Genomic DNA, 16,032 nt, shown 5'->3' with positions numbered 1-16,032 from the left:
GGATTCTATGGGCAAAATATTAAATGATTTAGGAAGCATAACAAGAAGATAATAATAATAACAATACAGAAACACTGTACAAAAAAGAATTGGTCAACAATCAAACATTTCAGGAGGTGACTTGTTGTCAAGAATTGATGGTATTGTCTACAGATTAGACATCCCCCACTGAAGGGTTACAAGGAAGGGACAATTCAACCAGGGTGCAGTATAGCAACAACACAGCACCCATCATTCCTCTAGTTCCTGAACACCCCCACCCACCATATCCCAGTTCTACCTTACCAATCCGCTAGACCAGAGTACACACATTGGTACAGATAAGAGCTCTCGACACATGAAATTTAGGAGAGATAAAAAACCCCAGGAACAGCAATAGGAGTAACTATATCATGAGAGGATTGGGAGGAGGAGGGAAGTGGAGGGTGGGAAGGGGAAAAGCGGGGGAGCAAACATAAGGCTGGGTATATATAGCCCATACATCCCAGCGGGGCGAATAACGGAAATGTGGGTGAAGGAAGACAACAGACAGTGGAAAACATGTAAGAACAACAATAATATTTAATTGGTCAAGAATCCACGAGGGTGGGAGGGTGGGGAAATAGAGGGGCTGTTACCAAGGACTCAAACAGGAAGAAATGTTTTGGAAATGTTGATGGCAACATATATACAAGTGTGCTTAATACCATTGAATGATGGATTGTCATAAGACTTGTAAAAGGCCCCCAATAAAATGATTAATGATTTAAAAAAAAGAATTGGTTGTATTGAAAAAGATGTCCAAACTTCACTAAAAGCACTTGCAAACCACCAGGGTCCAAGAATTAGTGGAGTGTCAATGAAACGGTTACAAGTCGATGCTGCATGGTACCACTCACTAGTTTCTGACAAGAATTTGGAAGACATTACTCTGGACACATGCATCCATACTTGTGCTCAATAACACGTTCAAACAACATTTGGAAAGATGGTGCAGGAAGGTTCAGCATTTCCTTCTGGTTGTCTATAAAGTTGCAGTGAGTCAGCATCAACTCCGCGGTGCCTAATAACAATAACAACACTGTCTTTGCTTGGTACCACCCTGAGTTCCACACACTGTGTCCGCATCATTAGCAAGCTGTCCGACTCCCTTAGTGATGAATGCACCTTATCTGCACAGGCCTACCCAAACATTTTGTGACAGTCACATGACCACCAGTGGAAGATGTATTAAATAATTCACTGTACGGTAGTCTCATTTCCAAAACAGCTCTCTTGTCACAGATCAACATGAATGTTGTCACGAGTTGGACAACTGAGACCTGGCCCCCCTCGGTTTGTTAGTCCCATTCTTGCTTTCGTTATGAGACATCCTCCCCCACTGAATCGCTCTCCATCTGATTTTTATTTCCTTTAAACTTAGTCTCAAAACACTGAGTTGGAAGCTTAATGAACTTGCTAAATTGCGCTGAATGTCTCATTGGATGTTTCTGGAAGGATATTATCATGGACATAGCTAGATTTTGCAGCTGCTAAATCTGCATTGAATGTAATGAGGCTGTATCGTTAAAACAGATTAAGATCCAAAGCTCCAGTGCCATAAACTGGGTAATGGGTGAGGGTAAAACTGAAGGAGCTGCCCTGTTGTGGGTGGTTGGCTGTATGGGTGGCACCATTGGCGCATCCAGGTAGAATCCTTAACAGAGATTGCCCTCATAGGCCTCTGAAGCTGACTGGGGCACAGTAAGTGCCACGGAATAGCTTGTCCTCTTTAAATTCATAGCGTGCTCAATGTTCAAGGAGTTAATTAAAAAATGCTCTCCAGATTTACACATTTTCTCAGAGTAGATCAAAAGAGGTTTTGGAAATACAAGCCTAAAGTAAATAAGACCAACTGCTGATTTTCAATTAGGTTATGTATCAGAGACACAAAATTACATATTCCTTTCCTATGCACGTCCCTGCACCTTTTAAACACAGAGCAGCCCATTATTAAGCTATTAATCACCTCTTCCAATTAATTACTGGAAAATGACCCCGGTTTTAGTAGTAGTGGTGCAATTGAAAAGCTCTTTGCTGTTTGGAAAGGTAAAGTCACAGGCAGCAGTGATTTGAGACAGTGGGACTATTAGCAGCCGTTTGGAATCTCAATTACTCTAAAGACAGATAATTACAAAGAAAACAAACTTATTCTCCCACATTAGTGCTTTTTCTCCTTTTTCTTCTTATCTTTAGAAAATTGATGAGCGATTTTTTTCAGCCACTAAATATAATTTCCTCTTGAGAAATTGACCTCAACAGTATGAAGTATAGCTACAACTAAAAGCTGTGTTTTCATCAGGGAAAATAAATACATTTCCTGAACTCTGGCTGTTAAAGCGAATCGATTTATTGACTCTCTATATAGTGGACTATTGTCTGCATGTGCCTGGGACAAGGACATGCTTCAGGAAAGAACTAAATGTTGCCACAGCAGCTGAAGCACCCCCTCATTTTCATCAAACATAGGGTTTCTGGGGTTTAAAAATAAAGACAGAAAGAAAAAAAGCCTCTTTCCAAGAGTGATGGGAAGTAACTGGATGCGGCTGCATCCCTTGGCTTATGGGGTAGGTGCTTTTATTGCTGCAATGTTCCTGAGAAGTTAATAGTGGGGGGTGGGGGGTTCTTTTTAATCATATTCCCTTCATAGTAAAATATTTATTCAAGTAAATGTAAAGTACTTGTCAAAATATGAAATTCCCATTTTTAGGTTTTAAACACTGCAGTGATACAAAATATACAGTGATGCATTTTCCCTGAGGGCTAGCTTTTAAATTTTTAAATGACTAAATATATTTTGCTTAATTCCCCTCTACCTTTTGGTGGCTATACAAATTAGGAAATATAATGAGAGAAATTTCTCAGCTGCAGTTGATCTCAATACTACACGATCATCTCCATAAAAAAGTATGAGGACAAGAAAACAAATGAAAACCCTAAATAATGAAATCATTTTACCTAGAGTTTCCACTAATGAAAAGTATCGTCAAGAGATGTGATGAGGCCTTCAGGGGGAAACTCAATTCAGAAAACACAAAAAAGGACAAACATTGTAGAGTGTGAGTATGCACATATCAGACTAACAATAGGGGTGGGCGGTGAAGATACAATTGAATGCGTACAGGTCCAACTCATCATCGAAGGCAAGATGCAGGTCTCCAGGATTTCAATGAGAAATGTCTGTATTTCCCCTTGCTCCCGGTCTCCCTTTTGTGTCATACGGAAAAAGGGTTGGTCAGAAAGGTATTAAGGTGGTTTTTAATTTTTTCTTAGAGGTTTCATTTCTTCCAAGACTATATGCATGGCAGTATATATTCATTTATATCAGGGATATAAATCATATAGTTTTTGCCTTGAAGTAAAATATTGGGATATGACTTGCCAATCCCATCATCGTCTCAACTGTTGCAAATGTCTATTATCTCGTGTGCTGAGTCCAGCCTACATCAGTAACAGGTTCTTGAATGTTTTCAAAGGGAATTAATAAAATGATTTTCTCTTGCATGTCGAAACTAAAAAAGTTCTGGTTCAATTAGTTAATGTGAGAAAACGACTTCTCCTCTTTAAAATGGACATGTCTTTAATCTCTCACAACACAATTTATTATCCCACAATGCCCCCACTTTTCCTCAGACAACAGGCAAAGGCAAAAAGTATTGCGACAAACCATAGAAACCTTTACTAACTAAAAATTTCAAAATGTGAATCTATTATGCCTTGATATATCCTCCATCTAGGCCTGTATACTTCTGAAGACAGTATTTTTAAATTCCCAAACTTCCCTTGAAGCATTACATCCTTCTGTTTACACCATGTCAAATCAGCAGTTGAGGCATTCTTAAGGAACACAAACCATGTTCTTATAAAATGTTCTTTAGTTTTGAAAGCACATCCGAAGGGGAAAAGCAGGGGCTGAAAGACGGATGATGTACAATTTCCTCAGGAAATTCTATTAGAACCATCCTTGTTCATCTCGACAAATTAGTAGGTGCAATGTCACAACAGAAAACACTTCCTTCGGCCATCTTTCAATTTTCTTAAAATTTCCTTCTAATTAGCTTCCCTGATCACCCTTTGTTCTTCAAGACAATTTGTCAAGATGAGCCTTTTGTAGTCTTAAGAAAAAGCAACAGACAGAATCTTCTGGATGGAACTGGCCTGAATTTAACTGGCCCCGCATGTCTTTTGGAAGCTGCTGTTTTGATTGGAAGCCGTTGTTTTGTTTTATTTTCTTCTCTGAAGGCACTCTATCTAGACCAAAACAATATCACAGAGAATTTGTCTGCAGCCCAAATACAGCTAGCACAGATCCTACGGTGACATTTTTTTGGTGGGGGGGAGGGCGGCAGAAGGTGTTATTCATCTTTGTAGTCATAGTAACAGAAGCAGCGTCAGCTCATCCAGTAGCTCAGTAAAGATTCCACGGCTGAATGAATAGGTGAAGAAAAAGGTACGTCTCTAAATTCCCTTGCTGTGAGATGAAGCACTAGCCAAACCTAGGACAGATTACAGACATCTTGAGTCCATGGCTCATTAACAATAAAGATACCATCTACTTCATTCCTGTTTAACTATAGAGATTCTGCCCCTCAGGCTGTTTGTGCATTTGATACCTGTGAATATACAACCAATAGAGCATCAGCATTTCTAGAGGAAAATGGGTCTTTATCCTCAGATTGAATGGATGGCAGACAGCATCTCCCTCATTTTCGTACTCAACTCTTCTACATCATCAAATCACTGTTTTCTCATGTCCTTCTGCCTTTGTGGAAACAAAAGGAAGTTGCACAAAGTGAGGCCAAGTGAGTCAGGTGCATGGGGCAAGAGAGGCATGCTGTTTTTTGCCCCAAACTGGGCTGCACTGACATGGCTTCGTGAGCAGGTGCGTTGTTGTGGTGGCAAAACCAGTCCCCCATCTGCCACAAATCAGACCTTTTTCGTTGCACACTGTTATACAATCTTTTTAGGACCTCTAAATTGAAAGCTTGATTAACAGTCTGACCTGGTGGAACAAACTCCAAATGCACGCTCCCCCTCAGATCAAAAACAAAACAAAACAAATGAGCATCGTCTTGATCTTTGATTTCACTCGATGAGTTTTTTTAGAGCAAGGTGATGATGGCATCTTCCCCTGGCTTGATTGGTGTTTGCTTTCAGGGTCATAAGAATAGCATCACATCTCCTCACCAGTAATGACCTTGGGGGGAAAAGTCTGGGTCCCTTTGGAACTGTTCTTTCAAAACTCTTCTTTCAAAGGCATGTTTCCACTTGATGCTATTTTTCTTGGTCAGTCAGAATCCGAGGCACAAATTTCATAGCAACCTTTCTCATTCCCAAACCATCTGTTAAAATTCACTAAACTGAGCTCTGAGATAGTTCAAATAACGTCCCCATCTCTTTGATGGTCTGTTGTTGGTCTTCAGGCACAAATGCATGAATTTTGTCAACATTTTTGACCAATTGGGAAGTTGATGAACATGCAGAGCAAGATTTGTCTTTAATCAACATTTCACCTGAAATGAGGAAACCACTTGTGCACTTGAGGTTTTTCCCATAGCACTGTCCTTGTAAGCTGTGTTCAACATCACAACAGTTTCTGTGGCATTTTTCCCAAGGAGGAAACAAAATTTCGTGTCACAAGTTGTCATTCTAAATCGGCCATCACAAAAAAATGAGGTTTGAGTGAAACTGCTTTCACAAAAAATTTCACTGTGACCCGAGAGAATCTTCCCATGTAATGCCACTGGATACACAAACTCAGCGATGCTAGGCTCTGTATACTGTGAAAGTTCTGTCCAAAGGAGTTTTTTTCTCGTTGTTGTTTTGGGGTAGGGGGTTACCCTTTGTACATTATACAGTCTGGATCCTTACTGCTTATCACTACGCTCAGTTAAAATGATCCGTATTTCAGTGTTGTCTGTCAGCTCCTATCTTTTTAGTAGGCATTGGTTTCTGATCTTTCCTTACCGGCTTCCCATTCTTCCCACATATTTTACAAATGACCATTAATTTAGTCAATTGAACAAGTTTCGCTGATCATAGCTCATCATTACTTTAATGGTTATTTGAAATATCTGACCAAGCTGAGAGTAAAAACAAACACACAACTGTTATGTTTCAGTAAGCAAATGTTGCTCAACTCTTGCATGTGAAATTTAAAATATTAATTAAATCCCCAAACTTCCAATCTTGAGCTGCCTTCATATCTTCATAGATAATAAAAGAGATAGAAACTGTAATGTCATGAAATTTAAACTGTGCACTACTGCAATTTATAAAAATGTAATTAATAATAAATGAATACAACAACACCCAGAGTCACTGACTTAAAAATAATTAGCCAATGTTCAATTATTTCATGAGGTAGCATAAAAATTTTAAAAATTGATGGTATTGAAGGACGAAGTACAAGTTGCACTGAAGACATGAACAACAATGAAGACTGTAGAAATTTATGGAATACTAACTGAAATGTTTCAATAAACAAATGAGGTACTGGAAATGCTCATTCATCTATTTCAAGAAGTTTGAAAGCCAGATGCCTTGCTAAGTGACTTGTAAATGTCTGTCTACTCCTCTAAAGAGTTACAGTCTCAGAAACTCACAGGGGCAATTCTTCCTTGTTCTATTGGGTCCCTATGAGTCAACATTGATGCTTGAACAGAAGTGAGTGAATAAATTGTAAGTGGTCAAGGCCTCACCCATACTAAAAATAATTACTCAGGACATGTATAAGCAATATGTCCAATTATGATAGGAAAAGTAGCATTACTTATACATTGAGTAGTGATGATACTTCTATCAATTATTGTCATTTTTTCATATTAATATTGTTGTGGAAATACAGAGCCTATTGCTTGATTGCTTGCCCCATCCCTCCATTATTTAGGCATTAAGGTTTATGCCCATTGACAGAGAATTAATTGCTTGATTAAACAAACCTGAGGACTATTTCACAGAAGTCTGAAGAGCTTTAGAACACAGCCCCAAAGAAATTACTATTCTCCAATGGTTTAACTGAATTTTACATTTTAGTTTTATTAGATTGGAACAGATGTTACTATCCACATATTGTAGTAGAACAAGGAGGATCACAGTGTCAGGACCTTTCATAATGGAAGTCGACACATTCTTCCTGATTGTAATTCAATCCACTCCATCAGACCCCAGTCCACTGCCCTATCATCTCTTTATTTTTCAGGTAATGTGGTTTTAAAAATTAACCCCATAACATGTTTAAGATTGACAAAATCAGAAATATTAGGAATGTTGGGGAAAAAAACAAGATTGATTTTTAATGTCATCAAATTTTACCTATCCCCACTCATTGTTCAGGATGGACAAAAAATGATTTTGAAAACCCTACTTCGGCTACCTGTTCTTCCGGTGCAAAGGAGAGATTTCAGTCTTATTCATAATGGTGACTCTGGTCCTCTGACCATTCTTAGGTGCTGTGAAGCCCTGCGTAAGCTCTCAGACCCAATGGGCATTTCCTTTCCCATTAACTCCTTAAACCATGAATATTTAAAGCAAACAAAGTTTAAACCCCGACTCCTTTCACAGCTAGTATCTATAATCACTTTTTCCAGACTAGGTATTTCTAAATCGTGCTAAACCTTTCATCTTCCTCCTGGTCAATTTCAAGGTTTTTATTGAATCAAATACAATTTTTTAATGCCAGCTTTTCTTTGCTTTACAATACTTCTATTGGCTTAGCTAGAGCTGTTGAAATTAGGTGATTGCCCTATATGCAGTACACTGAATTAAGCATTCCTTTATTTTTTGGAGGCCATTTCTTGTTGTTTGTACATTTATTCACTTACAGGATAATTCAAATAAATCCTAAACAGATATTTTCTTTATGTATACTTTGAAAAAAGGCCAATTAAAAAAATTTTCACAAATAACCCTAATCCAACCTTCTATTCACCCTGAAAGACAAAATGCTACTAAGTACATATGCACTTATTAGAATTTTTCCTGGTGAATTGTTAAGGGAATATCCTAAAAAGAACATAGCCAAACAATAAATTCAGTGATTCTGTAGAAGGATTTTTTATATTTTCACCTACATTAATTAATTTTTATTTCCTGTAAAGTTATAAGAGACCCTGTAACAATCTTGGCTATTTATTTCCCTTAAGTTGTAAAACCCAGGAAAAGGTAAAGAGGAAGAGCAGTTAACCTCTGGTGACCAGAGGTGCACTTGATCTGTTATTTTGTATTCCACACTCTTCAAAAGAGCAATATAAACAGAATTATTTATGCCCAGCAAAATGTTGCTTAATTACTTATGCACCACTGTTTGCTTGTATTTTAAGCTCTCTCTACCACCCACAGGCAGACGTTAAACAGCTGCTAAAAGCTAGCTTTAGTCTTGCCTGTTTGAAATTAGCATACTTGAGCTTTGAAAAAACTTTGTTACCAATTTACATATGCATAGAGACTGATATTTAGACTCACCATATGATATGTCCCTCAAGAGCTTTTCTTATTGCCTCCATCCTCAGGTCTCAACCTAGAGACTGTAAATCTAGCAGGTGATTAATTCTATACCCTTGAGAAACTAGCAATTAGCACTTGCAACCAGTAAAAAATTGTCATTTCAAGACCCTGTTTACTATGCCCATGTATTTTCTATGAACTCACAGTTAACTCTAAATAGATGTGAATAGCAATAGATCTGCAGACATCTCTGTCTCTGTATGTAAAATATAATATTGCAACCAGCTAATCAACCTATTAAATATATATAATTGACATTCCTTTTAAAATATAAAATAGTAAGATGTAGCAAGCATGGAAACACTATACATGATGTTTTATGTTACTAAACCTTAATCAGTTCATTTCAACATGATGACTTTGTAGGGTTTACCTGTTCTGTGTCAATTCTTATCTCTGATAGCTGAAATTACCGTTCTTCCAGATGTTCTTATGCATTATTGAGGTCTTCTGCAGGAGATGCTGCAAAAGGTAAGATAAGGTTTTATTTCTTTGTAGTAGTCACAACACTGAGATCAAAGGCGGTAAAGTGCAGTGCTTAGTATTGAAAACTATGATGAACCTAACATTTATTCTCAAGTTGCAAACCTATCATAAAAACTGTTCATCAATCTTTAGTTAACCATTTCTTGTATAATATGTCAGTCAGGCAGGGAAATATGTTGAAAGGTTTAAAACACATATATGCTTTTACAGTAATTCAAGTGCTAATTATTCACTACACAGCACAAGTTGTAAATTGAAATATCAGTTGAAAGCCTAATGCAACGAAACAAGAGTAAAAATATAAAGAACACAGAAGACGACAGAAGACGAGGAAAGAAAAGAAAGGGACATGTAAAAACGATGTCAAAGAACAAATTACACTGCACACTTTGCTTCAATCACGTTTAAGAATCTGTGACAGAAAATTTGCACACACATATGTGCACCTTCAATGCACATACACACGCACAATGTAATTTTTAAACGGTTTCTGATAAAAATCTGCCAGGGCTCTGGAGAGTGCTAACTGAAGTGAAAACAGTGTAATTCCATTTTCTGAAATGTTTTCAGTTCAGTTCAAGGGAAAGGAGATAGGTGAAAATAGCTAACATGCATGCTACCCGCAGTGTGTTAACTTACTATAACCAAAACATTTCATTTTGAATTATATGTTACACACATTTATGATTGCAAGAGTAAGAAAGGGGAAAAATGCCATGGAAAATATCTTGTTTTCTAACTTGAGCAATCTTCTTTTAAGAGACAGCATTGCTTTAAAATTAGCCATTACAAATCCAGGAATTGCTTGCAGGAACCGTTTCGCTTCCAGTATGAGAACAAGGAGAGTGGATCTCCTTTACCCACAAGTGCAAAGTTAGGAGCAAATGAGGCAATGATCTTGTAGAGGAGCGGGAACCCTCTTCTCTCCAGTTGCAGTCATTAGACAGTCTGCTACAAAAAACCTGCTAGACTTCCCACTAATTACATCATCGAATCATCATATTGTTCCAATCAGTTGCAGGGCACTTGTACACAACTAAATCCTTGCTTCTAATTACGATTTTAGTCTCCTTTTCCTTGTGACACGTTGGTGATAGATCATTATTTTTTCAGCAATTTGTTCGCATTTATATGCAATATAATTGGATCTGATTAATTATTATGATTAATGACTGCAGAATTTCCTTGCCAAGCTATTAATACTGGTAGTAGCAAATGAGAGACGTGGACAAATTAAAGGCAATGGAGTCCTGTTGCTCATACTTGCAAAGGCTGGTCTGTAGTAACTCTTTGCTGCTCCCTGTCTCACAGCAAACAGAGAGTCACTGCAGACGTGAGCTCTGTGAATGACTATGAGAAGCTCATAATGTATGAAGTGTTTAGAACGCTTTTAGGCTTATTTGGGGGCATGGTAAACGAAAAAATCTAGCAGGTATGTGTGCAAAGGGAGCTCATAGTGTTATTGATTTAAAGTCATAAGGAAATGTGTAGCATTAAAAATATGTAGAAAGCTATTAAGAAATAATCGTCTTGAAACGTTTATAATTTCTCCATTTTCCTCAACAATCCTGATATAAGGCACTTAGTTAACGTCTATTAAATGTCAGATTACAAAATTTCTAAAGGACATATTTATGTTGAGTGTGCTTTGTATTTTAAATTATATTCTGGCTTAGAAGTAGGATATTACATGTAAAAAAAGCAAACAGTGACGGAGTAGCTTAGGGGATCGACTTTCCTGCTACCCCTGGGACCTGACTTTAAATCTGGCTTTGAGCAAACGGAAGAAAAATCATTTCAATCTAATGGCAGCAGCAAATAAAAAAAAAAATCAGATCGTCATAGTTCACTGAAGGTGGCAGCAAGCCTTTTGCTTTATGAAGTATCCAGAATTCTGGGCTTTATAAGGGAAAATTTGGATTTGAAGGATGCATGCCTGGCTACAAATTGTGAAATACAGAAGATGTTGAGTATAAATTTGCATCTGTCATAAGCAATACCAGCCCTGCTCAGAGCATGAGTCTTAACAGGGGGCATGGAATCTCGGATCTTGCTGAGAAAATGGATTCATCCTGTCTGACCCGGAATTTGTAGTGGTGCCTACATGAAAGTCAAGCTCCTCAAAAGATTCAAAATGCAGCTTCTTAGTAAGAAATTGATGAAAGTATCTGAAATTGTTCAACAGAAAATGCAATGCTACGTTTATAAAACATTTAAACAATGACTCATAGCTAATCCAATATACAAATGAAAAGAGCTGAATTTGTTTCTTAAGCAGCTGCAATTTTTCTTTCATAATTCATATTAAATTAAGCTCACCAAAAGGAGAAATAAAGTACATTAAAGAAATTATTGTATTCAGGTAAATTAAAAACAAACAAACATTTAGCGCACATATGGTTCTTAGTCCTTTTAGCTTTATCAAAGAGACTGGATTTCTGTGAAGCATTCACAGGGTTATTGGTCTTGAAATGGAAAGTTCTTTGTTGAATTTCACACATTTAAAAGGATAGTTTGTCTTTGTATATTTATTATGGAAATAACTAAAAACAAATGCAGGAACAACAATCAAAAATCTGCTCGTCCCTAGCAGAATAGTAATTTGGTCTACTTGAGCCCTTAAGAAAGGACCCCTACCCTTCCCTCCACTCACCGAATGACTTTGTATAAATTATTTATGCAAGGATAATGCTAGTGTTCCTTCAGAGCGTAGAAAAATTGGATTAATGTGATGATGAACATTGAAGCTCTTTTCATGAGATCCTTATAAACTATGTTTACGGTGATTATTTTAGAAATTAGGTCTGTCTTTAGCCCAGGTAAAGGTTGTAAGCTGCGGTAAGGGCCAGGAATCTTGCTAAAGGATTCAGTTGTCTTTCCCAGAGGAACATCAACCCCCAAGCGAGAGAGGGCGCTCATGCAGCTGATGAATAATGTTGAGTGTTCACAGCTGTAAACATAAAAAAGGTAATGAAACCATTGTTAGCAGTGATTAATGACATTATGGGAGCAAGGGTGCCATAGTATATGCATTGGACTGCTAACTACAAGGTCAGTGGTTCGAAATCACCAGCAGATCCATGGGAGAAAAATGAGGCTTTCTACTCTGGTAAGTGAAATTCTTCTGGAAGAAAAGGGATGTGTCTGACATGCTGGACCAAAGGATCTTCCAGAAGAATTACCTCACAGAGGTAATTCTAGCCTGCCCGACATTTATTCAATGGCAGTGCGTTTGGTTCGTTTTTTGGAATGATGCTAAACATACGGTATATACATTACCATTCAGAAAATTGATTTCAACATAAATAAGGAAACTACTTGTATCTGTGTGCTTAGCAACCACTCTGAGAAAACCTCCTTCCGTTCACTTTGTAAATTTGATTTCAAAGACTAATTGGCCAATTTAAAGAAAACAATCATACGGTGTGTGAATACTTAGGGATTATGTACATTAGACTGTCCTGTGTGATGAGAGGGGTGGAGCCCAACCTATCAATCATCAATAAGGTCTCTCCTTCAAGACCCTTCCTCAGATGTGGCCTTTGGTATTAGAGAGAGGGATCCAGCAAAGTCTAATTCTCTTTGGCCCTGGCCTTCTGCTGGGGTTAAAGCTCCTGTTTCCTCGCAGACCCACGTCCGCAGTTTGTCAGCAGACTCCCATGGAGGCTTCATTCAGCCAACTTCAGACTCCTCCTCCCTCTGCATCCACTGTTGCTGTCCCACACTATCTCTGCTTTCTCTTCATCCTGCTTCCTATTGGCCAGTTTCCAGGAATCAGGCAAACCGTTAGGGGCTGACCTATTTCTACCACTATGCAAGCCATGTCTTGATATCAATCTCTTTCTATAGGCAACACGTACAAGCGGCATTGGTGCTGCTTCTCTAGAGAACCCAGCCTGACACACTGTGTTAATGATTTGTAGCAATATATAGCTAGTGTTGGACACAGGTTTTAACTGTTTATGTTGATGTTTTGTTGTTCTGTTGTTATTTAAAAAAAAACACACGGAGATCACAAGGGAGGAATGTGAACACCATCATTTATCCCCATGTGTCTGTGATGGCCAGGTCTTTATCAAGCCCTCAAGAACCAATCCACCAAACTAATAGCAGAATCAAGAGAAAATAGTAGGTCCTTGATTCACTTCCCAGTGAATTTAACCATTCAAATGTCCTGCATGAACCTAGTGTTTCCATTGAGGGATACAACCTTTGGAAGCTAGCCAGTACTATACTACATTCAAAACAGCATTGTTTTATTCCAATTCCAACATTCTGCCCAGACAAGGAAAATGATGAGAAAACCACATCAATCCATGGCTAACAAATGATTAGAAAGTCTTCCCCACCCCACCCCTCGAAAATTGAACTAAACTGCTGTGTCAGAGCATAGGGCACTCCTCCTAGGAAGGTCAAGTCTGAGTTTTCCAAGATACGTTTATACTATAAAGTATAACCCAAGGAAAGGCTAAAATATAAGCATGCAATCAAAGGGGTAATGCTTTTGGGGACCACACAGCTGTAATCCTAAGGATTTTCATTGGCTTCTTCCTGGTCTGTCTTGGAAGCTCCCTAATCCCTCTTCCATGTCATAACCAATTGAAGACTCTCTTGACGGACGGGTGGTAGGGACGTGTGAGGCAGCTTAGCCAAGAATCAAACCTAGGTCTTCCACGAAGAAGCAAATAACCATTTGAACCATTTCTGATTTCAACCCAATATATGAGTCATGACATGCACCAGGATTTTTCAACTTTTTTCTACAAAATAAGAATTTAAATTAATGAGTGACTGATTCTTTTTCTCTGGAGTCCTTCCTACATCTAGTTAGAGATTGATACTGTTTTTAGACAATATCCATGTCGAATCTTACATTCAGAGCTTTGGATTACTTACTTACTTACTTAGATTTCTACAATCTAGTTCCCTCGCATAATTTTGCAAATGGGAAACTAACGTTCAGTGAAATCAGCTAGCTCAATGCCATATAATTAATAAGTCACAGGGTTTAAAAGAAACATAGGCCTCTTGGCTGTATATGTACAAATGTTTGCAATATACTAGGTAGTTGCTGACATGTAAATAATATTATAATTTATAAAGTTTGATGTTCTTTTACTCAGATTTTAGCCAAAGAAAATTCCCTAGCATATTAGTGCTTTCCAGCTGAATAGCCACTCTCAGACTCAGACCTATCTATCACTCATCTTTTCTAACTATTCATCTAGAAATTGGATTAAAATTCGAAACAACTTACACACTTACCTGTAGGAAATCATTTTAATTAATGATGCTTATTCATACAATAAAATATTGTTAGACAATTTCACAGAACTTGGTAACTTTTTATGTACTAGCACAAACAGATATGCATTAAGACATTTCAAAAATACAGTTAAATGTTTAAAAGGCAAGCAATGGAATATTATAGAATAATCCATTTATTGATTGTTGTTCATTGCAAAATTTATAACTGGTGCATAAATATAAAATTGGCTATATAGTGGATATCTCAGGATAACAGAAAGGATGAGAGGGAGAATGCCAAGGTGGATTTATTACATTTATTTCTTGAATTTCAAATTTTATTTTAAAAATATATATTTAGTTTTTTATGTTAAAATTAGCAAAACCAAAGAAGTTACATGAAAGAAAACATTAAATTTTATAGGCTATGTGATATTTAGAAAGTCAAATTTCTGGATTTTTTCCCCCAAAATTTTATCACATTTCAGAGGTTCAGATTTTTTTTGTATGTGAAGTGTTCAGTGACTTTTTTAAATCTTCCTATATATGCTATTCAGATTATTTAGTAGGAATATGATATGTGATTATAAAACAGCAATTCTCAGGCCTCGGAGTTTTTTTAAATAACAATAGAATATTATGATATGTTATTATAATGAATACAATTTCAATTTTTCACAGGAAATTACAAGTAAAAAAAGAACCAGTTAAGATTTTTGAGTTTGTGCAATTCTTTAATATCACCTTCAAAGATGTTCATGGACATCTCTTACTTGAAAGTTTCAAAAGACAAGTCATTTCATGGTTTGGCCACTGTCAATGACTCTACTCTGCAAATTCTACATACACGATTTCAGCACTTCAGTTTCCCACAAATATAGTAAATTCTCAGAATGAAAGATGGAACCTCATGTGGCTTCAGTAGAATCATATTTGCTAGGGATGTGGAACTCTTCAAAAGAAGACCCTCTATAATGATTACATTTGAAGAATGCCAGAGCCTTGGCCATTTAGTGTACAGAAAGAATTAATCAGTAATTTTATATTTGAACTCTATTCTTACACAAAGGTCTGTTTTATCTAATGGTTTTTTTATGAACGATCATAAAATGTCATGAAATTTTTGGCAAAAACCTAGATTTACTAAATAAACTAGATTCATATTGCTATAACAACTCAGAGTACACATTATATTTTTTAAATAAAATTTTCTGAAGAAAATGTATACCTCAGAATAAATGGTTATTCCTAATAAAAGGAGAGATGTTACTTTCTAATTGGAGAATACATAGAATATTTTTTTCTTAATGGTTAAAAGTAAAACAAGGATGTTATACATTTATTCCAGGAAAAGGTACATTAATTTAAAATTAAACATCTCTATATTAGCAACACTTCTTGAGAGTATTTGAGCTTTGTTTAAGTATTCGTGTAATAAAGTGACTGCTTCATTTTGATTCTGTTGAAATTATAGAGGGAGAAGTTTGGTTACGTCTCCAATTCGTAAAGCAAGAGGAAAAAATGTCAAGGGTCAAAATAGAAGCATTGCTCATTTATGATACACACAACCCCAAATTATGAACACATTCTGTTCCTAACTCTGTCTTTCGGGTGAACTTGAATATAAACCAAAACAACTAGGTGCAGTTTATACCTAAGGTCTGTTAAATATTTGTCTGAGTATATATTAAGGGTCTCTAAAAACTTTGTGGAAAAATGGAATTAAAAGATAATTTTTGGTGAACCTCTTCCTCTGCTAGTACCTTTCTCTGAATG

The sequence above is a fragment of the Tenrec ecaudatus genome, chromosome 13, assembly GCF_050624435.1.
Source record: "Tenrec ecaudatus isolate mTenEca1 chromosome 13, mTenEca1.hap1, whole genome shotgun sequence".
In the NCBI taxonomy this organism is placed as follows: Eukaryota; Metazoa; Chordata; class Mammalia; order Afrosoricida; family Tenrecidae; genus Tenrec; species Tenrec ecaudatus.
Note: the sequence above shows the minus strand (reverse complement) of the source record.